The sequence below is a fragment of the Vicugna pacos genome, chromosome 19 (genome assembly GCF_048564905.1).
Source record: "Vicugna pacos chromosome 19, VicPac4, whole genome shotgun sequence".
Taxonomy (NCBI): domain Eukaryota; kingdom Metazoa; phylum Chordata; class Mammalia; order Artiodactyla; family Camelidae; genus Vicugna; species Vicugna pacos.
The window spans coordinates 12,483,575-12,510,737 of NC_133005.1; the positions used below are offsets into that span (position 1 = coordinate 12,483,575).

The 27,163-nt window shown below is 42.6% G+C and overlaps 1 long non-coding RNA gene across 1 annotated transcript; it reads right to left on the reverse strand.

The window, feature by feature from the left end:
* Positions 1 to 5,591: 5,591 nt before the first annotated feature.
* LOC140687385 (uncharacterized) lies at positions 5,592 to 27,163 on the reverse strand. Its single transcript, XR_012061637.1, has 3 exons — positions 26,958 to 27,163; positions 8,295 to 8,480; positions 5,592 to 5,816 (listed from the first exon to the last, which is right to left on the reverse strand). It is a non-coding gene; the product is annotated as an uncharacterized lncRNA (long non-coding RNA).

A 27,163-nucleotide genomic window follows, 5' to 3' on the forward strand; every position in this document is an offset into this window, starting at 1 on the left:
GTTAGGGGGACCCTCACCAACACTCACGGGGTATGAGGCATGTTGTGGGGTCGGCCACCCCCAACAAGAGTTTGCTGTGACCCCAAGGCACGCAGAGCATCCCTGCTCACTAAAGTGTAGTTGTGGTCCGTTATTAAGAAGCAAAAATTAAAAAATTGCTCATGTTTCTTACTAAAATTATTTATGAGGTAGAAAAAGAAATTGTAATAGAAAAGAACAAATTTGACTCCTTGTTAGATGTGTTCGTTTGGCTTTAAACCTGTACCTTGTTTTCTAGGCTCCGACTTGCTATCTCTGCACCTTTTGTAAAAAAAGTTGCCTTTAGCCTGAAACATCCAGGACAGCCTATTCTCCGGGCTCTGATCTTTAAGGATATTAGCTCTCCTACACTTATGTACAGATGGTAAGTTGCAAAATAGATAATAACCTTTCTTTTATTTGGAGGTTTTACGGGGGCACCTTAATTTGACCCAGATGGACAGCTGCAGGAACAAAGGATTCCAAGGACAAACAATTCGTACAGCAAGAAGTTTGCAACAACCAAACACATCCCCGCCGCTTTTTAGTATAAAAAGAGACTGAATTCTGCCTTGGGGAAGTGAGTTCTACTGCATATCAATATGCCATTTTCTGGGTCTGCCGTCTTTTCAAATAAAGTCACTATTCCTTACTCCAACATCTCATCTCCCGATTTATTGGCCTGTCATGCAGCAAGCAGAACGAGTTTGGACTTGGTAACAAAATGACTGCATTAGAGGTAGTATGTCTCCACTGTTTCCTCATTTCCAGTATGTCACAACCTATCAATTTTATATGCTGTTTAACAGCATGACAAAAAACCTATTATACAGAATTGATTCCACAGAAATAAAATTATTTCTACTCCCTCAAAACTTTTTTCTTTTCTATTTTATTTTGTTTTGCTTATTGAAAAGAAAAGAAAAGTCAAATCATTTTATTTCACGTATTTTTTATAGCTACATAATGTAAATACCACAAAGATATTTAAATTGCAATAAAAATTGTTCATATATTTGTATAAAGATATATAAACAGTCAATGCAGATTAGGAAAGGAGTAGATATTTACTAAAAATCCACTGCACATCCAGTCTTTTACAAGCATATCCTGGAATATAAGCTCTAGTATCCAGGGGTCCCCCACCCCCATTCTCACTGCCGTGTCCCTTAGTAATCAACTACCAAGGCACCAGCATAGAACCATGCGATCACTATTTTAGGTATAAATGAAGGAATTAGCTCATTCAATTATAAAACAGAAACCTTAAAATAAATACTGAACTTATTTACAGATGAACAAATTTGGACACAAAAAAGTACAGTTTCTCCCCCAAGACACAAAGATAATAATTTGTAAAGGCAAGATTTGAACTCATCTGCCTGATTATAAAGCTAAGGTGGAAATCCCCTTCGACTGTGTAGGTCCAGCAGCACAGCCCATCACCCTATCTTTGTTCGTATCTGGCTTTAGACAGCCTGAGACAGCACCCCATTCCTATGGAACTCGAGGGCAAATGATAACAATAAGGATTTTATATTCAGTAGTTTCTTAGGTCTCAATTATATAAAGTGTCAGCAGGTCAGCAGAAAACTCTGGGAAATATGAGTGGGTCCAGAGCTTTTCGCGGATAAGAAACTCAATCTATCAGGACAGAGTGACTTTCCCATGAGTGGCCTCATGAACATAAACTAAAGGCAGCTGAGCAATGAAAACTAGCAAGAACATGGAACTGAAGCAGGAAGGATCCCTACTATCCCCTGCCCAGTTGCCTCTTCACCCACGTGGACAAGATGGCAGAAGGTCCAGGTTCTTGTCCAAGTTACAACATCATGGATTCTCACCCATAAAATGTTATGACTCTATGCTGTCTTAAATCCTTTCCAACTAAAATATGATGACACCAATATCTCAGTGGAATATCTATGTCTCCACTTTCTCTCTTCTATTAGGAGACTATATCTATGGCCACAAAGCAGAAATTCAATTAAAAACGCCATGCACGAAACCTGGTGAAAGTCTGTGTAAGAGACATTGTTCTCACTCTCTGTAAATGAAAACTCAGAAAAAGTGGACCTTCTCCCTCTGCAAGTGGGAGGTAGCCTGATTTTGTGTGTGTGTGTGTTTGCACGCACATGTGTGTGTGTAAATCAAATAAAATATATTCTGGGATGTGCACAGTTTTTTTATGATACTATCATTTCATGAGGATGAGCCAACCTTTAAAGTAATTTGAATCTACTATTCTGAGAGAGTCTCAGGCTCTTTTGGTGGAGGATGGGAAAGGGGAAAGGAAAGGAGGAAAGAAGTAAATGAAGCAAAGCTGTAAGAATACTGTTAGGGAAAGGCAAGACATTAATTATTTTCCTACTTGCATCACACACAAATTAGGGACTGGCTTTCCCCCATGTCTTGTCAAGCACTGAGTTGCAGAAGAACAGGCGACAGCCCTTTTCTCACTGAGCTTGTGACTGTACGTGGCATCTTATAGACACAAATTATTTAACCTGATCAAACACTCTAGCAGCAGGCTGTAATTCTCCTACTTTGAGAGACAAGAAAACAGGAAGTGAAAGAGGGTATATAGCTTGACAAAAGTCAGAGGACAAGTAAACTAAAGAGGATGAATTCAAACTCAGATCTGAATGCAGAGTCTGATCTTCCCACTCCGAGGGCTGGGAAATCCTTAACACACAGGCTCCCCAGCTCCTCTGCATTGTTCCTGGCACCAAGCATTTCCCATGGCGATGGTCTCCAGTTCTCAGACACAGCGCTCTGTGCAGCCAATAACCTCCATTCGACCTTGATCATCTACCTGCCACGCCCACCAGGCTTCACCATACAGGCAGGAAAGCTGGATTTCAAATGCATACAAAGCCACCCTGGTTTAAGCTGGACTGTTTAGCAGCTTTTCCAGCATAAAGGCAGCCATGAAATTGCTCACAGTTTGTTCATGAGCCACACTACCACTCTCCATCTGTCTCCCCACCTATACTACTTAGCTATGACCATTTTGAGAATCTTGGAAACAAATTTTTAAAAACAGAAAAGAAAGGATTCTGTAACAAGTACTTAATACTTACAATTTTAAATGAGAAGTTACAAAGTGAGTATTTACAAACCGAATCTGCCTTCCTAGGTGTCAGTTTTAACAGTTAAAACAATATGATAGCAAAAAATTCTCACTTAAAAAATTAACAGAAACATCAACAATAATCTGGAATAAACTCAAAAACAATGCCCATGTTGTACATGGAGAAAGTACAGGACTGAACTGAGGGGTAAAGTAAGAAGTGTGAAAGTAGAGACAGCAACATATTGTATGGAGGAAAGCAGTTTTAAAGATGTACGTTCTCCTAAAGGTAATTCAAAATTACTAAAAAATCCCATGACAACACTTATCTTTTTTTTTTAACTTGAAAAAATTATATTAGAATTCTTCAGGAATAATAAAGTCATAATACAAGCCAAGAAATTTAGGGATAGAAAAAAGAATCAAAAAATTCGCACTGTCATATATTAAATAAATTTTTACAATATGTAAGATATAGTGCTAGAGTAAGAAAGTAAGATTGACAGAAATAAATCATGAGCTCAAAAAGAGACTCTAGTGTACATAAGTATTTTTTACAGGTGGGATTTCAAATTTAAAAGCAAAGTATGAATACAATAATTGTCTTGGTACAATCAGAGAATACCTGGAAAAAACAAATTCTTTTCCAGTCATAATGACCAGAATAAAAATTACAGAAAGTGATGTAAATATTAGAAAGTACTAGTAACAGCAAATACAACTCTTTGCTCATATAAATTCAACTTCTCCTCAGTATAACAAGTACCATTATCATCTCCATCTTAGAGATTAAAAATCCTACAGAGGAGATTTATACCATTATAAGAAAGTATTTCTAAGAATAAAACCCAAAAAGAAGACATTTACTATCTTAAGGTTATTTTGGGCCACAACAATAATGAACCTACTGAACAAAGTGAAAGGCAAGAAATGACAAGTAATAGCTCTCTGATACATGTTGATGAAGACAAGGGGTTAATGTTCATAATATACATAGAGCTGTCACAAAGCAACAAGAAGCTCCCCACTTAAATGTGTGCAAAGGACAAAAGGGATCCTTCACATTTTAAAAGTCAGATGGCTAATGAGTGAAAAATGCTCAATACCTCACTGGTCATCAAGTGCAAACTAAAACAATGAAAATCATTTTGCTCATCATATTGGCAAATATTTGTAAATGATATTCTAGCTAGTGTCCATTTTTGAAACAACAAAGTGATCTTATGGAGGATGACATGTCAATGGATATGTAAACTCTGAAAAACGTGTGGACACACTGGCTGAACTTCAGTTTTAGGAATCGTTACATTTAGAAAAAATCAGTTCAAGAAGATGTACTCATCAGAACATTTACACAGCAGTGTTTACAATGGTGGGAAGAAAAGCTGAAGTGGAATCATATCCAGCGATAGAGAATTGGTTACATAATTTATTCTACATATTTTCATTCCCCACAGATGAAGGAATTTCTAGATTCACTTGAAAGAAGCCTGTGATTTATGTAGTTGTCACATCCAAGGACTAAATTTCCAGAAACCTTAACTAAAGGAATACTCATACAAGACCACAGGAATGTTTGTACAAGAAGGATGTCAGTCAAACACCCTTTCTGACAGTGGAAAATGGAGAAAACTAAAGTGTCCACCATCAAGACAATGATGCAGTAAATCACGGTGAGCTGTGGCCACTAAAGTTCCGGTGTCTCGGCGTGGTCCAAGGCCTTGTCCACAGTTCTCTCCCACGAAAGATGTCCTTACACAAGAGACCAAACCTGCACATCAGGAGACCACTCTATCTGAAAGCACTGGGTGAGTCTGGAGGGGGAGGACGTTTATGATATATACCTTAGTGAATAAACCGAGCTGCAGAAAACATATAGTATGGCCTTATTTTTCAATAAAGTATATATACACACACATATACATTGATTTCTCTTATACGTGTATGTATGTGTATATATATATATATATATATATATATGACATAGGCATAAAGGTCATAAAATATATACTCCACATTGTCAGCAGTTTTTACTCTCAGGAAAAAAGGGGAAAGGAAGTAGGGGACTTTCGGTACCACCACAGTTCTCTTTTCAGAATTACAGTTAAGTATACATGGAATTTAAAAGTATATTTAAGTACAAAGTAAAATGGACGATGCCTCCACAAGACAGAATGATATAATGGTCATTAAAAATCATGCCAGGGGAGATAGAATATTGTAGAAAAATGTGTAATAAGCCGAATGGAAAATGGAGGTCTCCACACAGTAAACAGGCACACAGTGCTCGCTGGTTTTTATGACAGAGCTGATACACACTGATGAAAAAACAGAAAATAGATGTTAATGTGTTAATTATTATCTCTGAGTACTGGGACCAGGATAGACACTTTTGACCCTTTTTTCAGACTTTTATATTAAATACACATTATTTTTCACCTGAAAAAAGCATTTTTAAATGTCTAGTACCACACATTGGAAAAAATACACGAGTACTTAAAGAAACAAATAACTAGGAGACACCGCAGCACCGTCACACAGTGCAGAATGGGTGATCCTGAATAACACCGCGCAGTTACATAAGGACCCACAAAGTGAGAGCACCCGCTGTAACAGGGCCCGGCCCCCTTCTATTTGTCAGTTGTGTCTTCAGGGCTGAGGCAGTTCTGAGCACGGCCAGTGTCAGTGCTGGTGTCTGGATGGATGCCACTGGAGGTGAGGGCACCTGCAAGCCGAGAGAAAGAACAGAAATCATCCTCTGCTTTTTCTGTCTTGTTTCTTTGTTACTTTTAAAGAGAGGCGTAAATAAGATAAACTGAGTCTTCCTTACTGAAATTTCAGTAATGAAGCCGTTTTTAAAGTGTTCACAACTTATATTCTGCCTATGACTGTCTTTTCAACAAAGCATCATATTTATTAAATGTTAATAAACTCAGTTAGCTAACTACCTGTTGAAACCTATTAAAGAACATGAAATGCACTACGTGAAAGCACCACACATGCAGTGACTAGCTCAGCTGTCTTTATGGCAGTGCAGCCAGCCCCCACCATCATGTGGCCCTGAGCTCCTGATGCTGGGAAGAGAACACGCTGCCACCTCAGGTGGAGAGAAATGGTAAAAGCATTTTCTGAAATCTACAGCACTGACAAAACATAACTGATAAATCCCAGGCTACTTTGAGGCTGTCATTTTCCGTTTCTGGCCAACACCCGTCAATGAGCAGAACCACCCCATTCCCGAGCCATGGGACTCACGTGGGCAGCAGTTTTGGAGAAATTTCCAGGTATAGAATGTTAACCAACTATACATAAAACTCTGAAAAAAAAAAAGATGCAATACTCTGATTTTGGAAGACAATCAAAATATTCTCCTAAGCCTTAGTTGTTGGAAAGACTGGGCTTCTCCTAAGCCACTTATTTATTTCACAGCCAGTGAGCATCTCCCACAAACCCTGCTTCCCTGTGTCTGCTGGGAGCCTCAGGCACATTGATGCTGTCGATCTTATAAGTCACAAGGCAGAGGCGTGTGTATCACGCCTGCAACTCTCACACAGGCTCAACTCCGAACCTCAATGTCTGAACTTGGCCCCATTTTCTCACCTGTTTATTTGGCATCTGTTCTTCTGTAAGCTGTCTGAAATGCTTCTTGGAACAAGTCAGAAGAATGAGTGGGTAGAGGAATGAACAGATGGACAGGTGAGAGATGGGCAGACAAACAGGGAGACTCCAAGAGAAGGGGAGCAAACAAAATTTCCTATGCAAAACCCTCTTCTAGTCAAGGAAGAGAACCGTCATGAAGAAGTGTGAAGAGGCAGGTGGCTTAGGACTGTTTCCTGGATTCCATGAAATGTCACGCCAAGAGATGAGAGGGTAGAAGTATAAATAATAAAAGATGAAAAGCATGCATGTTTGAAAAATATATCTAAATTATGTACTTTCTAAAGAATAGATTAAATCAGCAAGGCTCAATAACAGAACCCTTGGGTATTTACAGAAGTGAGAATCCCATCTCCAAACCGCAAGGCATCCCTTCAGAGCACTGAGAGACTACACGGTGCGATCATAAAGCCGTCACCGCAAAAGCTGTGCTATCCTGCACTTATAAGGAACGAGCAGGTGTGCTCGGGCTGCCCACGCGCGTCATTTACACACCACAGCACCTCTACAGGGGAAGGATGACTAGCGAGCCCCGTCTCTGCAGGACAGAAAACAAGTCTGGGAGAGGCTAAGCCGACCTACAAGTTCTCCATCTCACAGGACTTGTTACTCCAGAGCAGGACTCGAACCCGGACCCACGTTTGTAACCACAGTACTACCGTAATTTATGTGCTTTTTGTGTGCATAATACATTTGTTTCTGGCATGAAAGGTTATTTAATAAATGATCGGTTGTCTTGTCTATCTCATTAGCTCACAATCTTTATATTTTTGAATTGTACTCTTCCCCTGGAGAAATGAACGGAAAGAGCAGTGGTCAGAATGAGGTGGGGCTCCATTCTTTCTCTGTTACCTCATCTCATCCAAGTCCCCAACCAGGGAGGAGCAAATGTTCTCTTCATCTTTTAAAGAGAGGTCTCCAGTGATGGTGACATGCTCAACTCCAAAACCAAGTCTGGGGGAAGGGCACATGCAGCAACGAGAGCAGTATCACCTCTAGGAAGGCGACAAGAGCTCAGGGGATGGCTCAATGGGTCAGCCTGATTTAATTTCAATCGATAATTCAATAACACTCTCTAAAAATACTAGCATGTAATGGATTTGCTCTTTCTTGACATCTAGCAAGTTTCCACAGCCCACATGTGACATTATCATGAACTAGTGAAAGGAAGAGTCCACAGACAAGGAAAATCAATGCCACAGGCAGGCTGAAACCCAGGCTGGAGGAAAGGAAGAGAAAGGGCATAGTTAAGAAGAGGGGAAAGTCTGGGAAAAAGACATCATCACAAGGACTCTCAAGCATCATCCAGCAATCATATAATCATTCTTTCAAAAGAGAGTTACTTAGGTCCTATTTTATGCGAGATTTTACAAAGGGCAAAGAGAGACCGCAGCGTCCATGGTGGCAGCAAGTTGTGGGGCTATAATACAATTCTAATCCTGGTACCTTGCACACTTGTCCTCAGTATAAAGGCAAAAAATAAAGTAAAATAATACTATGTAAACCATACACATTGCTGAAAAAAAATTAAAGAATACCTAAATACCTGGAAAGACACACCACGCAGATTCCTGGATCAGATGACAGCATTCTTGGGATGGCAGTGCTCTCCAGAACGATGCATACATACAACGTGGTCTCGGTAACAATCCCAACGGGCTCCTCTGCAGTAACTGACTAGCTGCTGCTACAATTCATATGGGAATTCGAGGGTCTCAGTAACCAAAACATACTTGAAAGAGAAAAACAACATGAGAGGACTTGTAATTCTCAATTTCAAACATTACAACTGTTTCTGCAAGTGAGATTAGAGGCCATATTTAAGTTAGTATTGTGTTTATCCTTATTTTCTAAATTCTGTACAACGAATATACCTGTTAGAATAAGAAAAATAAAAAGTAAGTTATCTTTTAAAACATGCACACCGATTCATTCATTGGGGAAAAATTATTTTAACTATAAAGGGGTAAACAAATATCTTGTGAAAAAGGACTACTGTAAAACAAGTGTGCATTTACAATTTTCATAAATTGAAAACTGAAAAGCACAAACACATCAAGTTCCTAGGGAGACCAGTGAAACTTATTAATAATTATTTTCAAAAATTCTAATTGAACAATCAAAACTCAAGAAAGGGAAAATCGTGATTGAAAGCCAACTGCAAACACGTGGAGAGCAAAGGCCTAGAAATCACAGTTCCTTTAACTCTGCTACTAACTCAATAGGAAAGGAAATTCCTCACTGAGGGGAGAGTGGAATTCCATGCATAAGATAGGATACACAGTACAAACTGCAGTAGTATCGGGAGTGAATAACTTAGAAGAATTCTGAAGTTACAACATTGCTGAAAAACTATAAAAACACTGACAGACAGATTAAAACACACAGTCATATATATTATATAGAAACATATGTAGTCTGCTCCCATGTTGCATAGAAATACAAACATATTCGTTCATTTATGGGCACTAATTACTTTATCCCAAGTAGAATATTTCAACTAAAACAAATAATCAATATTACACCCCTCTTCTCAAATCTACTTGATAAGTTACCCTGCTATGTAACCATAATGTGTCTAAGATAGATCTAAAATTAGTGAAAAAGAGCTTTGTATGGTTTCTTGAATTCTCCTCAAAATTCCAAGCTTAATTTTAAAATAGATCTGAGTAGTATTTCTATATTATCTTTTCCCTTGTGAAATGAACAACACAGTCTTTTTTCAAAATTCTGTCCTTACAATGATTCACAAGCACCGTATCCTCACAAAACTGCTGGACAGCAAAGCACTATCCACACACTGTGACCAAATAAATGAAACACAAGGAAGACAGTGACCCTATTCTGGAGGGCTTATAGTCTGTGTCAACACTGGGGTTTTTACTTGATTGGTTTGATTGGGTAGCAAAATAAAATCAATCAAGTACTTTGAGCATTCTATAAGTCATGACTGTTTTTAGTGTCATGAGCAGGAAAGACTTAAGCATGACTTGATTAGGTCAACTAGCAACAATCATCACTGGAGAGTGAGTAATAAAGAAGTTAACTGATAGCAATGCTTCTGCCTACATGAGCCCTATAATAAATCTACACTGACATCCGAAAGGAAAATAAGGAGATGAGGTCCCCAATGAGAAAACAAACTAACAAGAAATCAAAAAAGGAAAGATGTTTTCATTAATGATTCCAGGCAGTAGTGGAGCATGGTGGTGAAGATCACAGATTCTGGGGACAAACATGAGGGTCTGAAATCCCACAGCACTAGGTAGATGTGACACTGATATTTCAGTGAAATTTTCTGCAACTCAGTCTCCTATCCATAGACTGAGGACAAGAACCACACCCATCTCCTAGAATGGTCCTAAGAATTCAGTTATTTTATATATAAAAGCTTAAATAAAATACCTCAGATTTTAAATAATACCCCAAAAGCACAAGAAACAAAGAAAACAGAGATAAATGGGAGTTCATCAAAATTGAAAACTTTGCTTCAAAGGGCACCTTTCAGAAAGTGAAAAAACAACACACAGGAGAAAATTTTTTCAAATCATTTATCTGATAAGGAATTTGTATCTCCAAATGAAGAAAAAAAAGCCCTACAACTCAACAATAAAAAGGCAACTCAATTATAAGGTTAATAAAGGATCTGAAAAGGTATTTTTCAAGGAAAATATACAAATGTCCAATAAGCACAATGAAATGATGTTCAATAGCATTAGCTGTAAGCGAAATCAAGTCAAAACCACTAGGAGAAACCGCTTCACACTCACTACAAAAGGTTATAATAAAAAAAAAAGGGTAACAAGCACTAATGAGGACACAGAGGGAGCGGAGCGCACAGCCCTTGCTGGTGAGGAAGTAACACAGCGTGGCCACTTTGGAAAACAGCCTGGCAGGGCCTCAGAGAGTTGAACATTTGGTTTCTGCTCTCTGGGCACACACGTAAGAGAACTGAAAACAGATATCGACATAAAAAATCCCACATGAGTGTTCACGGCGACAATACTCATCACAGCCAAAAAGCAGAAAAAACGCAAAGGCCTATCACCTTGTGAATGGATAAACAGAGGGGCCCAGCCATACAGTGGAATGTTATTCAGCAATAGCAAAGCATAGAATAGTGACTAAGGCCACAACATGGACAAACATTGAAAACGTTACTCAGTGTGAAAGAAGTCAGTAACAATAGACAGTTCCACTTACATGAAGTGACTCGATATACATGAAATGTCCAGCACAGGCAAATCCACAGAGAGAAAAGTGGCTCCTTGGGGCTGGGGGAGGATGGGGAAGATGAGAATGTCTGCTTCCTGTTGGGGGGATGAAAATATTCTAAGATTTAATCGGATGCACAGTTCTGGGCATAGAGTAAAAACCGCTGTACATTTTAATGGGTGAATTGTATTAAAACTCTTAAGAACAAAAGGACCTTGGGCCAGTATCTTCCATAGTAAATGCAAATTGCTAACTTTTATTAGAGGAAAAAGAAACTGCACTCAGCATGAAAGCAGGAGATCAGCAAATGTGAGTTAACCGAAATTTGACAAGAGCATTTCACTTGAAACAGTTGCTGAGTGTACACGAAATATTCAGAAATAGGAAAATCACATTGACATCACGAAGAAGCATTCTGTTTCAAATGCAGATCAAGGATTCGGCAAGCCCAGCTACCATATATGACCAGAGAATAAACCTGGTTTATAAAACTAGCACCAGAGACAACAAGGAATGGTGATGAAGCAGGCGGCGAATATCTGGAACAGTTCGCTACAAATAATTTCTCCACAGAAAATTTAAAAGTAAAATGAAAGTGATGAAATTCTGTGTTGACATCACGTGAATGGGCTTCCTTCAGTGCTCGACTGTTCTGTAACCCCGATTGAGAGACTCAGGAGAATCAGCATGGCTCCTGGGTGTCCCCAAAGAACTGCCCACCAGCACGCTGACCACCATCACATCTGCCAGGGTTGAATTGCAGAGAAGAGACCAAGTTCTGAAAGGTACAGGAAATGTTGACAAGGGAAGAAAAGGCTGAGTTCAGTCCTGGGACAGAGGCCCGCTGAGCAGAGGCCAGAAGGCTGCAGGTGAACTGCAGTAGACCTGGGGCAGGAAGGGATCACGGGGGAGCATATCTCAATCCTCTTCAGTCTCTCCCTCCGGTAGGAGAGATAAAGCCTGCATCCTTCTCACCTGGAACTATGGGTTCTGGCTGGCAGAAGTCTTACCGACATGGAATGATTATTCAAGACTCTGTGGAAAAAGTCAAGAAATCGAGAGGGAGTAGGGAGCCATCTCCATGAGTCTCTCAAATGCTCCCAGATTTATTGTGTATAATCAAAGGAAAAATTTGTTAACAGTTGTAAGATAGTAAGGAGGAAATTCGGGAAAGACAGGATGAGGCAGAGATTGTAGAATCCACCATGAGTACAAAGGATTAGTGTATCTTTAGGGAAGTCATGGGGTGAGGGGAACAAGATATAATTTTAGATATGTTCATTACAAAGCAGACCACCAGACCTGCCAGGTCCTTGTTTTGGGGATAATAGACTATCTAACAATACACAAGCCCAGCGTTTATAGCTGATTGTCTCGGTCCTTGCTTTGCAACCAGCAGAGTGCTATCTAAAACCTCAACTACACAAGCAAAGTATAGTCTCTGCTTTTTAAGGCAAGGAGACTGGAGTGAAGATGCATAGGAACTTGCTTGCAAAGCAGTATCAAAGCATATTTTTTTTCCTTAAAATTCAGAGGCGACTGGGGTGTTTTACAATTTGTTAACCCAATCATGGGCTCCCACATGGAACCATTATGGAGGACACCCTAGGATGACAAATCCTGGATGTGGGTCTTTTCCTGCCATCTTCAGCCACTCTAGCACCGTCTAGGCACATCCGAGAATAACGATCCTACAGAACCACCCACTCTCTTAACTCCTGGTGCTTGAAACTTATTTTAGCTGTACACATCTTAACGTATTAAAGTTTCAGAAATAAAAGGTATAATATTCCTTTTATATCTCATCATATTACTGATTTTTCTGATTGCTCTAAGCTGCTTCTACTTGGTAAAGCACCTCATTCTGCAGCTGAATTCAGTAGTTTCCATTGTGCATTTCTAGCCAGTTTGGGCTCGCTAACTTCTATTTGTGAAATACCGATACACTTCATTGATTTCTTTGTTTATCAATTTCAGCCAGGAGGAGAGGGAATGTCACTCTTTTTCTCAGCCCACCCTCAACATTTCTCATCAACTCAGGCCTCCTGAAAACAAAACAAAGTATTTTTTTCCCTTCTTCTCTTTCCACAAACCCAACAGGAAACGTCAGCCTGGAGAAAGAATTCAACACAAATGTTAAAACAAAAATCTATAAACCTGAAGCAACACCATCTCCGAATCATGATACACAATGACTTGAGAGTAATTGTGTCAGGCACAAAGCATGCGGGAGCCTGACTACCTGATTTCTATTCTTAAAAAGAAGGAAGGTTTTCGTATTTTTTATTATCATTCTTGGTCATTGTTTCTGATTATGCCAAAAAATAGTTTATGAAATAATTTTGCACTGCAAAACTGATTTTTATTGTATAAATTTTTGAAGGCATTCAGAGGGGATAGGAAAACCCACCTCTGTAAAAAATGCAAAATTTCTTCCCCTGTTAAGAACACGTATACAAAATGCAATAGAGAATTCAAATTCTTGTGGAGAGGAGCAAAAGTCACAGAATTAAAGCAAAGTCATTACAATGAGTCAATTTAATATTCACTGGACAAACATGCTCAATGCATTCAAATAATTTTAAAGGCACACTGAAAGCCATTCACTTAATGATCTGCAGTCTAGAGGAAGAATTTCCCTCTTTAACAGACAACAGAATTCAATAGGGTGCCCCACCAAACCAGGAGCAGAGAACAAGCATGTTTTTAACAGTTCTGATAAATCAGCATGTTCTAAAGATCAAAATCCAGAAATTTTAAACATTCATTCAAACCACAATGAAAAAAGCATTTAAAGAAAAAATAAAAACACAAAGAAACTAAGCACAGAGATCATTTAGATAGATCAATGAGAATTTCTTGTACCGCTGGAAGAAAGAATAGGCTATAGCCTTTTACTTGAAAAATAAAACTACTTTTAAAGATAACTGTTAAAACACATTTCATCATTCATGTGGCCTTAAAAAATCTGAGGTACTTGTAGCTGATCAGAAAAGCAATTCTGAGTAATAGTATGTTACAATTCAGTGCCAGTTTGCTCTAGAAGAAAAGAGAAAAGTTACTGTTTCTAATTCTGCACAAAGTTTATAAAACCTCCCTGCCTCTATCTCCTCCCATTTCCTAAGCTCAAGCTTCCTAACCCTTCTGAAACAATTATGAGAAATTCTTATTCCCAATATGCCAAATGACAAAAGAATATCAATTTATTAGTGTAAATATATGCCAACACCTGAAATGGAGGAGAAATGTATCAGAAGTCTATATGGAACTTCTTTCTACCTTCCTGAAATCACACACACAAACGTTCACACAGACACAGACACATACCCCCTGGATTACTGGGCACTTCACAAACTTAGTACTTACAACTTGTAGAAGATAACTTTGTAGTTAATTTAAAATACAAAACTTTCAGCTTTTGATAGCCTTCATCATCTGCTAAACCATCCAAATATCAAAGAGACCCAATTAGTCTTGTCTGTAGATTGTAATTTCCCTTGATGTCAAAACAGACCCTAAGAAGTACTGGATCAAAGATTCGTGTTTATCACTACCTATGATCGTTTTTAAGCACATTAACAGATTCAGAAATGTATGTCTCAACAACATTTATTCCTATGGATATAGCATACGTGTTCAATTGTCTATAAAGTGACTAGGTCCCATGATGGTGTTTAAGAGCAATTTTGTGTATAGCAATATTTACTTTCAAGTGCAGAAAAGGAGGGTGTGTATTACTCAGTTGTAGAGCACCTGCTTAGCATGCACAATGTCCTGGCTTCAGTCCCCAGTACCTCCAAAAAAATAAATAAAAATAAATGCATATTTAAGTATAAGAATAAATTTATAAAAAATGCAGACTAAAAACCACTGCAATCTAGGTGCTACAATTATACTAAAAAAACAAGTGTTTCTCTCATATATTAACTATATGCCAATCACAGAGACAACCACAAGTCACATCTGAAGCATCAAGTGTGATTCTCAGCAACCCTACTAAGTAGACACGGATGAGAAACCCGGCTCTGCGGTTGAGGAGACGGAACTCAGAGGAGCCGGGGACGCTGACCCTCCTGCTCCCCGTGACACTGTGTCAGCCCAGGGCAAGCGCTGACAGAGCTGCACTGAGGGGACACCCAGCTGCATAGAACCTTGGGGCACTGGGGAGTCCCAGAAAACACTATAAATTTTTCAGTGAAAAACCAGCTCAAATATATTACTCTGTGCCACATCATTTAAACAGGGAAAGTGACTGAGACCTTTTTGATGCCTCCGTGTCCTTTCTGCCATCATCAGTTACTTGCCCTCACAGTGCGGCCAGTGAATATCTGGACCCCATATGAAGTGCACTCAGATGGAAGAGCTTTTAAAGCTGTTTTATGAAGTTTGTAAGACTCTGTCTATGCCTCACAAAGGCAGTCATCCATCACTTCTCACCGATGTGGACATACCACCTGAAATCACTCCTTTCTGCTTTTTAAAATCCCTTCATCTACTCCAGACTTTTCAACAGCAAAGAAGCAGCTTAACCACAGACACTGGAAAGCTTTTCACCAAATGGACTCGAACAGCCCATCTGACTACCTGGAAGCCCTTGTCTTCTATTAAACCCACTTCCAGGTAGTTCATCATTTTCTGATTGGTGGACTCGGCCTCTGACTGGCCTACTCAGAGAGCTCCCAACCTCACATCCACGGGTGGGAGAGGACCCTGCTGTTGCGGGTAATCAGTGAGGAAGGTGGACATCCTTCAGTCACATCTGCACGGGTAGAACTGCCACAGCGTGCTCAGAAATTATACCGTCATCACCCCTGGGCTCCCATGGACTGGTTTCACATTAACCAAACTCACGAGACACTGATGCAAGAAAACCAGAAACTTAGCTTATTAATGTAACAGAAGACGTGAATCTATGAACCAGACTGAAATATCAGAGTTCAACCATGAGTACATTTTCTCCTCCACGGCCCAATCACGGGGAGGCAGTCACATGGCATGCATGGACAGAAACGGAGCAGGAAGGGTTTCTAGATTAACTCAATGGACTAAATTTCTATTATACGAACAGATCTACTGCCCAGAAGACAATTAACGCCAATTACGGTGCACTCTCCGTGGACAGTGGCAAGACATGACAATGAGCACCCATGTAACTCTCCTTTCCCTGTCCTTTCTTGGCTAACTGATGCACAGAGGTACAAAGATTCAGGGATGCTGATAACGCTAAACACCCAAAGCCCATCTCTGGGAGCATCAAAACCAGACAGCCAGGGTTTAAATACCAGCTCTGCCAATTACTAGTTCTGTGATTTTGCCAACTTACTTACCCTCTGTGTGCCTCAATTTCCACACTGTAAAACTGGGATAACAATCAAACCTTCCTTACTCGCTTGTTGAGAAGATTGAAGGATTCATTTCTGTAAAACACTCAGAAAAGAATGTAGCACATTTTCGGTGTTCAACTAATGTCAACTTAATATCAAAGTGATTTACAAGTCTCCCCTCTAATCATCTTATGTGTTTCCTGGCTAGCCTAAGTCCCAAAGAACATCCTTATTTCTCCTTTTATAAACTCTTGGGGAGTACCCTTATGTTCCATCCAACCACCTGTTTAAACTGAGGGAGGGGATGCCTCCTAACCACTCCTCTGGGCCATGGAGTGTGCTTCTCCCTTCACACCCCTGGCCCCTGGCGCACAGCTAGCACTCATCACACTAACAGAGTGAGGTGTGAGTCCGGGGAGACAAGCGGGGCATGTGAAACCCTTCCTTTCACTCCAGTGTTGGTCACCATTGGGAAGCACCTGGGATGCTCAGCTCCATGGCAGGAAAGCCCTGTGCATGAAGGGGCAGGTCCTCTCAAGGGAAGGCTCGCTGTGGCCCAGAGCTTAATGGGACAGGGTGAGTCTCTACTTCTGGGACACAGTATCATGACACGCATTTTCCCACAGCCTTGAAGTTCATGGAGAACGTGGCTTCATCAGTAACACAGAAGACATTTTTCGCCTGTCTACTGTTTTGTGTCATCTCTCAGTTGGCTGCTGGAGACAACATGTGTATAAGTATTGGATCTCATTAAGCCCCAAAATATATGAAGTAACAAATAATTCTGTGGCTTAACATTTGTTCAGGGTGACTGTTTAACAGTTTTGACCCTGCTGATGCTAAATTATGGGTATAGGAACTATGGAACCTCCTCAAATATCTTTCATCATAAAAACAGCTCTTCTTATTTTCCTGTATATTCCTGTCTTCACCTCAAAGAGCAGATACTATAAATTCCTGATGTAGGATGAGGCTGCTGCCACAAACTGACTCAGCTTGAAATTAATATCCAAGATTAAGCAGCGGATACATGTAAATATTCACGATTGTCAAGTCTGCTCACGGGTCTGGGCCCTTCACTGCCTGAACGGGGGTGAAATCCCCACCCGTGTCTGGGAGAGTTACACGGCACTTCCCGGGGTCACCCAGGCTTCACGGGCTATATCCCCCCACAGACTGGCTTCAACGATTAAAAGCTCTCAAGGTTTTTACACCACGCAAAACTAAAAGACATTTCTGCAGATGGAGCACTTTCTCAGGCTTAAATGTTTTTTTGCCTACACTCACCCAGGGGGAAAAAAGAAACATGACTCTGCAAAGTCTCTGACCCTCACCACTCACAGGAGTAGAACACACACAGCAGAAGATGGCTCTTCACATTGCAGGATGAGAACAAAATAAAGATGCCCCAACAACAGTCACTCCCAGACACAGCACTCAGCAGTCTTCTGCACACTCACAGTTGTGTAGCACTCATCACCTTTTATTTCCAGAACATTTCATCACCCCAAAAGAATCCGCCTATCACTATCAGTCACTCCCTAACCCCCTCCAACCAGCCCCTTCCAACCATCACCTGCTCTCTGCCTCTGCATGTGCCTTTTCTGGGCATTTCAGATCACTGAAATCAACAATATTTGACCGTTTGTGTCTGCTTCCTTTCAAGCAACAAGCTGTTATCAAGTCTTGTACATTTTGAAGTGGTATCAGCATCTCTTTCTTTTTTTTTTTTTGAAAACTTTAAAGATTATTAGAAGGTGGTAAGTACTATCAAAAAGAGTAGAGTGGAGCATAAGTGATTGGGTTTCAAAGGGAAAAGTGTGGGTTGAACAGTCAGGGTGGACTTCCAAAAACAGGTGGCCTTTTTCATTTTCCTCTTTTTTTTTTCCTTTTAAATTCATTCTTACGTGTGAATAATGTTCCACTACATGGAGATACTACATTCTGTTCATCCATTCAGCAGCTATTTATGGATGAGGTCCAGAAAAATGAGTGTAAGAGGTGACTAGCATGGATGGCATTTAAGCAAAGGGCAAAATGTGCTTTCAAAAAAAGCCAACAAACAGAGGCACAAGGAAATTCAGTGCGTTTCTGAGCAAAGTGCTTGCTTGCTTCGGCAGGACTACCATGCAGGACTGTGCCGGACATTGGCAGGAGTCATGGTGTGGGAGTCACATGAGAAGTCTCCCCACTGCAAGTAGCTCAGCCAATTCTCCTCCCTCATCCTGTATTGTTAGAGCAATGTTTCTAGGTTACTCTTATTTCAATTAATAGCACTTTAACTGCACATCTGTTCATCTCCATCAGACCACCTTACCTCCAAGCCACAGAAAATCATTCACTGACCGGAGCAGATCCAGGACATAATGGTGACGGATTAGGGAGTCCTGCAGCATTCCAGCCTGCAGGCACAAACCCCACATGTGCCCTGGTGATGTCCAAAAAATAAAATGCATGGAAATATCTCACTGTTTGTACACGACATCTGCCCTCAAATTGCCCCAAAATCATGCTGGCAAAGCACTACTCAACCCTCTCACTACAAAAAAAAAAAAAAAAAAAGGTAAGAAGGCAAATTTAGGCTATTCCACTGAAAACCAGCAACCATCACTGCCAGTATCTGAGCTGGAATGCTCCTGACTTCGAAAACCACTGCACAGTTACTTTTCAAGCTTGAAACTCATATATGTATTCCACGTAGATGATATTGCAGTAGGATTTTTCTTTTCAAAATTTCCAGTTGCAACATTAGGACAAGAAAGTTTATGTTTAGGCTTCAAAAAAAATCAATTATCCTCCACTTTCTTAATTTTGAACTTATTATTATTTTATAAATTGGGCTATGCTGCGTATGATAAACCGTTTGATTTCTGAAAACAAGACCTTTATGACCTCATTATTTCAGAGAAAACTTAAACTATTCTTTGAGAGGTGGGGCCTGGGGCGCCCACTAACAGCTCTTTAAATACTGACAAGGATGTGCTATTAAGTAATGCAAAGGCTCTAACTCCACATTAGCTCAGAAAGCAAAGAAACTACACCAAAGACTTCCTTAAATATTTTATATATTCCTATTGTTTTGAATATTAAATTTCTTAAAAGATATGATTTTTTGAAAAAGAAAACAGCTGTATTAAATTTCCTCTCACCAAGAAAGCAATATTTATGAAGAAAAAAACCCCTATGGAAATCGAAATGCCAGGACGTTTCTATCTAAGTGAACATCCAGATCTGAACACAAAACTAAATCCTAGCAGATCTCACTCGAAGGAGCTCAACAAAGGCCTGGGCAACTCTGGAAATTAGCTCTTTTGTACCAAATGTTGGCTGAGCTAAGATCATCACACTAGGCAAGGATGGAGAGAAGAGGACAGTCCACCTGGCGGCCTCCATCCGTTTTCTTCCAGCCACAAAGTGCCTCTAGGGCGGCCTGCTAACAAGCCCCCCATTAGAAAAGCCGGCATCCACACTGCCCCTGCCGTCCTCAAGAAGCCCCAATGCCCATATCCCAGCCTGTGAATGGTCTTCTAATGATCCCCCATTTGGTGGCACCCACCCCCACTTCCCCGCTACACAAACACACAGAGCCACGGCAGCCTTCCCAAATCACAAATTTCATTACTTCAACCCCCACTTCAAATGCTTCAGAGGCTCCCTGTTAGAGTTCTAGCCCCACCCCAGACCCTGCTCGCCCAGCCTTACCTAAGTACACAGGTCCTCAGTGACCTCAGGGGCCCCCTGACCTGCTTCTACTTCCCGCTTGATCCAGTCTCATTTTGACTGTTTCTAAAGGAAGCCTTCCCTCCCTCCAACCTCCACAATTTGTTCCTCTCTTCCTAGAACATTCTTGGCTAAGTCAACTTCTGACAATGCTAAGTTCTCAAGAACCAAATACATTTAGCTTACTAATGTGGCTACACTTTGTCTCCCCTAGACTCACAGAAGTGCACGTGTAATGAATAAACGAATGACGGGTTGGGTCTCAAAGGGACAGGCATACACGCTCTCTCCTGTCCCGACCCATCTGTCTGTAGAATATCAGAAGCAAAACCAGAAGTTCCTTTCCTGAGGGTCACTTCTGTTGACACCCTTCACTGCCTACTGTGTCAGTTCTAGTAAAACTCAACTTCTTCCAAAGCCCTACACCACGGACTGTCTCCAGTGTCCTCCCCAGTAGGGGCTCCCTCCACCATGGACTGCACAGGGCACTCTCCCCGGGTCCCCACGCCAAAAGCCTCCAGGCCTCTGCCTGGGCTGCACCTGCGACCTGAGCCACATTCTTGACTCCTTCTCCTGGCTGACTCTTACTCTGTCCTCACAAATGAATTTAGAGCCCATTTCTTCCAGGAAGTCCTCTCTGATAATGTCCTTAAGTCTTGTCTGGGCTCTATCTATAGCAGCAATATATGGAGACCAACTGGGTGCCTGCTCCTAATAAAACCACGAACCCTTGGGGGCCACGTGGGAAGGAGTGAGAGATTACAAGACGGGTGGGGGAATCAAAAAGCAAAAATCACAGCCCAAGTCCCAAATTCAAGGATACTTCCTCAGAAAAAAGTATAAACTATTTCACACGTGTGCAATTTGGCTACTATTTTTGTGGCTTGTGGACAGCAAGAACTTGGTGTTCTAGTCCAAAACCCAGGTTACATGCAAAGAAATGTATATATTCATATCCAAAGGAAACAAGAGCTGCTCAACAACAGTTTGCAGTTAGAACTGAAAGGAACTTTGATAAAGGCAATCTCTCTCTCTCTCTCTTCTTTCTTTTCTGGCATCATATAAATTTAGAAGTATCTGCGTGACTAACAGATGGCCCGTGATTCTGCACTGGAGTGTTTGGGGCTTAGGAAGCCCAGATTAGATTCACTCTGGAAATGCAATCACACCAACACACTGATAGGTGCTGTGGTGGTGAAGCTGATGTTCCAAAGCAGGCAACCTTATTCGGTAAGAGAACTCTAAATAGAAAGGAAGAAATGCAATGTCCTATACTGAATTTCATTTGCTATATGGGCCATTAACTGATAGTATATCTTGACTAATGAAACCCAAAAATAAATTGTCAACGTCGGTTTTCTTCATCTGACCGTTTTATGCTAACATCGGATATTAAACCCTCACTCCATACGGAAGCTCAGGCCTACGCTGCAGCACAGTTACACCCCGTGGAAGAAAGCCGACCAAGGGAGAATTGGAGAGTTTCCCTTTAGAAGCTGCGAAGTGTGGTTTTACACCTGTATATCATTTGCAACCACATCATCGACAATGGAGTTAGACGTTACCTCTGTGGGGCGAAAAGCACTGCATGCTTCAGAACCATCAAAGAACGCTGAGCTTTGTGAAACAGTCCTGAGGCACTTAAATCATACTTTTTCTGAAAGGCTCCAAATCTGACCCACTTCACCATTCCAGGTATAACAGGGAAGTACTGGAAACAGTAGAGAGAACATGCCCTTGAAGTCTGACAAGGCTCTGCTTGAATCCTGCTACAGCATTTATCAACCGCTAAACAAACCAATTCCTTAACCCCTCTGAGAAGGCTTCCCAATCTTCAAAAGGGGGCTGCCATCGCCCACCTGGGAGTCATGGATGTGAATGCAATACGCAAGTAGGGCGGCCGAGTGGTACCTGACAAGGTGCCTGGCTAGTTTCCCTCCGCTGCCCTTCTGTCCCTTTAAACTTGCACTGATCCCCCTGGTAAGGATCAAGCCCCCGGAACAGACTGCCCGTATCTTCTGTGTATCCCTGGATACATGACTTACACTTAGGAGGCCAGAAAAACAACTGCCTCCTCCCAAGTCACTAACAATATTCTTAAGAGTCTGGGTATTTTTAACTCTATTTTTCAGGGAGACTATTCCAGAACTTTCCAAGCACCATTCTCCAGGTTGGCTCCCCTCCCAGTGCCCATCCTTCTTACCTCAGATCCTCTGTCTGACTGCCTTCTGTTCATGGGAAAGCAAGTCCGGTAGGGTGGGGACTCCCTAGGCCTCCCTCCCTCCCTCACAGGTGACTGTGAATACCTTCTCCCCACTCCAACTCCAGCTTCTGAGGATTCTAACCTTCCGTATCCTGCAGCCTCTGTACCTTCCCAAGACACACACGTGGCCAAGACTCTCCCTTTGGATTTCTTTCTGGCTGGCCCTGCTGACCCCCAGGCCCCTTAAGGATAAATGGGATTGCTCTGAAAATGACAAACGCCGCTGGCTGACACACCAAAGCTGCATGGTCTGTGCTTTCCTCCAACCGAGGCACAGCCCTCCCCTCCCTCAGCCTCAGTCTGCAGCTCTCGAGATGATCTAATTCACATGCAAGGCTGTGAACACCAGCTAAGAATGACGACTCCCAACTTGTATCTCTAGTCCAGCTCCTTCACCTGAGCCCCAGTCTCATAGAGCCGAGTGCCTCTTTGAAGTCCTAACTTGGATGAAAAATGGCATCTTAAAAATGCCTCATGTCCACCATTTACTCTGGAATTCGATTCCTGGCAGGGACCTCCCAGACTCCCCATTTTAGTAACAGCCCCAGCACCCACCTAGTTGTCTCAGGTCACATTCAATTTCCACTGTTCCCTCCCCCCGGCCCTGCCCTGGAATCAGTCCTGTTATTTTCGCCAATAAGCCAATCTCAAGTGTGGTTTTGCAGGGACCATGGCCAGAACCCCACAAGCTCACAGCATGGTTCACTAACAGTCCGCCGTAGGGTGCTCCCTGGAGGGGGAGGCATCTCCTGCCGCTGGTCACCTCAGAAGGCACTGGATTCTCACACAGGAGGCCCAGGAGAAGGGACTCAAGATTTTCCCGTGGTCTGAGCTTTGAAGGGCCCGAGGTCTGGGGGAGCTCCTAATTAGCAGACACACTTGCCAGTGAGCAGATGAGGATGGGGGAACCCAGGGAAGGCTGTTCTCACTCCAACTCCTGGGCTCTCGGGAGCCACGGGAAAGACCTGTGTCCAGGGTACAGCCCAGCCATCACAGATCCCAGCCTGCATTTGCCAACCCGGACAGCCTAGACTCCATCTACTTGCGACACTTACTTCTGTTCTGTTCCCCACCCAGAATGTGATGGACTCATTCAGATATTCTTGCCTGTCTCAAGCGAGACAAATTCAGTGAAAAATGAAGTGTCCACATTTGGACCAGAGCATGAAAGGAGAAACAAGGCCTCATGGTCAGCATGATGGTGGTGGCCAAACCCTTCCACCGGGTGAGATGAACCATGGTGAGGGTGAGAATCCAGGGTCCTAGGTCGGCCAAATCATCTTCCTTCACGGTTGTCTGGGGTGTTGGAGACTGACTACCACAAACTAACGACACGGCTGTCAGTGGTGGATGTCAGCTGCAACAGAAACGGATTCAACTCTTTACTGCCAACATGGCTTAAAAGTAAAGGCCGGGGCAGGGAGGTCTGCACGGCTGCTGAGGCAAACCACAGACCCAGCTCTGAATGCCCACTGGCTGGAGCAGAGAGGAAACTACGGCCCTTTTAGCTGTCCCTGTGTCCAACAGATCCAGGTGAGCCAGCTACTTAGGAGAAGGTCATGTTGTCCTGATACCCAGAAAAACCAGCCTCGTAAAGGGAACAAATAGTGTCATAGATTTTAGACCCAATTCTGCCCCTTTATGAAGGCAAAGTAAAGTAAATGGCACGGGGAAGTTGAATGCAAAAAAACAAAAAATTAAACAACCAAACAGTGACTGCTTCCTCCAACAGTGTCCCCTGCATCTGCTCACCCCCGAGCCGGCCACTTCCTCACCAGTGACCACCGGCCAGGAAGCGCCGTCACGCACGTCACACAGAGACAGCCAGGAACCGTGGGCCGAGCACGTTTGTGTAAAAGCAGGAATCGAGCAAGATGCTGCAGAATTTGACTTTCCAAGTTTAAATACTCCATGAAAAGAATCCCTCAGCAGCCGCCTAAATCAATTCGCATCTCACTTCTTCAAAACAATCAAACAAATTTAATAAGGGCGCATTTGTCACCAAATAAAAGGAGGACCAAACAGGTCCCTCAAAGCAAGGATTTTAACAGGTATCTAACACCAGTGGGTAATGTGCTAACAAAGCAAATATTCCAAAACATTAGAAAATACAAAATGACTAGGATAATACATGGATCAAGACAGCTGTTAAGATTTTGCTTTTTAAAGCGATGGAGACAGTATGGAGGGCAATCTGGCTATTTCCAATGCAGGGTGTGCACAGCCCACATTTTCAGATGCAACTACATGCTCACTGGGCAGTACAATTGAAAAAGGAATAAAGAAAAAGGAAAAGAGGAACAAGAGAAAATTAGAAACACACAAGAACAAAAATGATTTTGACAGCATGTACAAGAATTTACGTGAGTGTGTGAGGCCAGGGATGAGGGGATGGTGAGACCCACCCTCACCTCCTGCTCCAGGGAAAGCAGGGGCCTGAGGGGAGCGGCGCTGCCGGGGGACCCCAACGTGGTCAGCGCCCCTAACCAAAATTCCACCTACAAGCTTCTAGGCAGCTTTTGAACTACAAATTGTGGTCGCATTTCAGTCTGGACAGTTTTACTCACTTCCACCAAGAGTAGCAGGAGAGAATTAGGCTCTGCTCCTGTACCAAAGAATTGTTTAAATAATTAATGACTGTGGAATACTAAAAGCAACAATGGGGTAAAAGTGACTGGAGGAGAATATGCTTGACCCGAGCTCACTGGCCGCGTTATCTCACTGACGTTCAGATGCTGGCTGAGCCCTTATGGTACCAGAACAGACAGACCCAAAAGGAGGGAGGTTTAATGCGCTGCTGTATTTCGATACTGGGAGCCATGCCTGGTACACGAGGTTCTGGGTAAACAATGGGGACAGTGTCAACCACTGTGGGCTAATTACACATCCGGCTACTCCGCCAAGTCCCAAGGGCAGACTTCAAAAGACAAAAACAATCTGGCATTCTCTGGTGGGGCTGCAGACTCAGAGACAAGCATTTGTTGAGCAAAAATGTCACCAGTGCCTCCTATGACAAAAGAGGAGGCACTGGCGTGGGGGCTGGGGCAGGGCTCCAGGCTTCCACTGCTCACTCACCAGTCTGTCCAGGGGGAGAAATGGTCCCTGCTTATGTTGCACCGATGCACCTACCTTGACTAATGCCTGGGGCCTCAGCAGGGGTTGACAGGAGAGGTGAACGGAGCCAGACTTGGTGTAGCACGGTGCTGGCAGCTATGCCCTCAGCAGTGCCCAGGCTCCTAAACATGCCAGCTCATCTTAAGAAGCAGATGGGGAGTGCGGGCATATAGATCACAGGGCCCTGAGAGGACAAGTACAGATCATGGCTACAACATGCCTCTCCCCTTCCTTAAGTCATAGAGGTATTTCTGGGAGGAACAGAAAATTCATCCAGAGCCCGCTACATTGTCTCTCGCAGGTGGGACTCGTGTCCCCTGTGCTTCTCACACACAGGGCTGGTCTAGACATTCTTTTTATCAATTCTCTAGCATCTTCTCCTCCAACTTACCAACAACCAGAGAGTAGGATCTGATCTTAGCTAAGTTCAAGAATCACAGAGCACTTCCTTCACAGCGGGCCCAGAAACATGTGCCAGGTTCTCCGACCGTCACCTGTGGGACCACCATGAGCCCTCTCCAGACTCAAGGACAGAGGCCGTAGGCCGGGGGAACACAGCTTCCCTCACTCTCCCCAGCAAAGGTTTCCACGTCTCGGAAAAGGCATCTCACCCTCTTCTGCCTGAGGGACAGCACGACAGATACACCGGGAAACAGAGCTGAAGTTGGGGGGGTAGGCAGCCCAGAAGAGCTCGTCTGTACTTCCGAGGCAATTTGGGGCCGTTGACTTAATCACAGGGAAAAAGTGAGAATGAACATTTCCCTGCTCTGTCCCATACACCGTGATACGCCTTTCCCTGCATAAGGAGTTCATTCGGAAGTCCCCGGCGGTGTTTCTGATGTCATAACTTGGCATGGAGGCTGTCGGGCAAGAAGAGAGGGCCTGAGCAGAATAGGTGCTGGGCCTGGGAGGCAGGAGACACCGGCTCCAGCCCCAGCTCAACCAGCTCCTCGTTCCGCCTCTCGGGGTTCAGCATCTCATCTATAAGCAAAGGGATGAGACTGTCCCAGGATAGGCTGCCCAACAGAAATGAAATGAGAGCCATGTAAAGAAAGTTTCCCATTTGCCACGTTTAAAATGGTAAACAAAGAAACAAACCAACAAAAAACAAATACTAGAAACTGATTTTAAGAACAGATCTTACTTAATCTACTGTATGTAAAATACTATCATTTTGACATGTAATCAATATAGGAAGTAAAGAGATAGTTTATATACTTTTACTAGACAAGCCTCAGTGTCTGATGTGCATCTGACCTACAGCACATCTCAGCTCAGTCCAGCCTCCTCCCCAGTGCTCCTAGCATCAGTGGCTTTGGCTACTTTATTGGACAGCATCCCCAGGGGTCCCACCATGGTCATGGCTGTAAAGCGGGAGTAAGTGTCCACACTAACCCTAAAAGGATCTCTCTGAAAAAAAGGCGGATTCACTTTGAAATGTCTGTAAACCGGCGGGCTGCATCTCCATCCCCCCTTGGCTACAAGACAGACTTCTTCCTTGCTGATACCTTTCTGGATGTAGGGAAGCAATCCGGCACAAAGCCAGGGTGGACTGGCCTCCAGGTAAACTTACCTGCTGTCTGTGTCCAGTCTCATGAAGTCCTCCTTCTCAAACAGGATGCAGAGGAGGGGGATCTTGTCCCCAGAATTCTTGTGGCCACCATCCAGCCACTTGGACTTGAGCAAGATGAAGAGTGACTCCGTGAAGTCCTCGATCTTCTTCTCCACCACCCTGCAGTCCTCTTAGTTTGAAGGCAAAGTCGATGCGCGGCTGCTCGA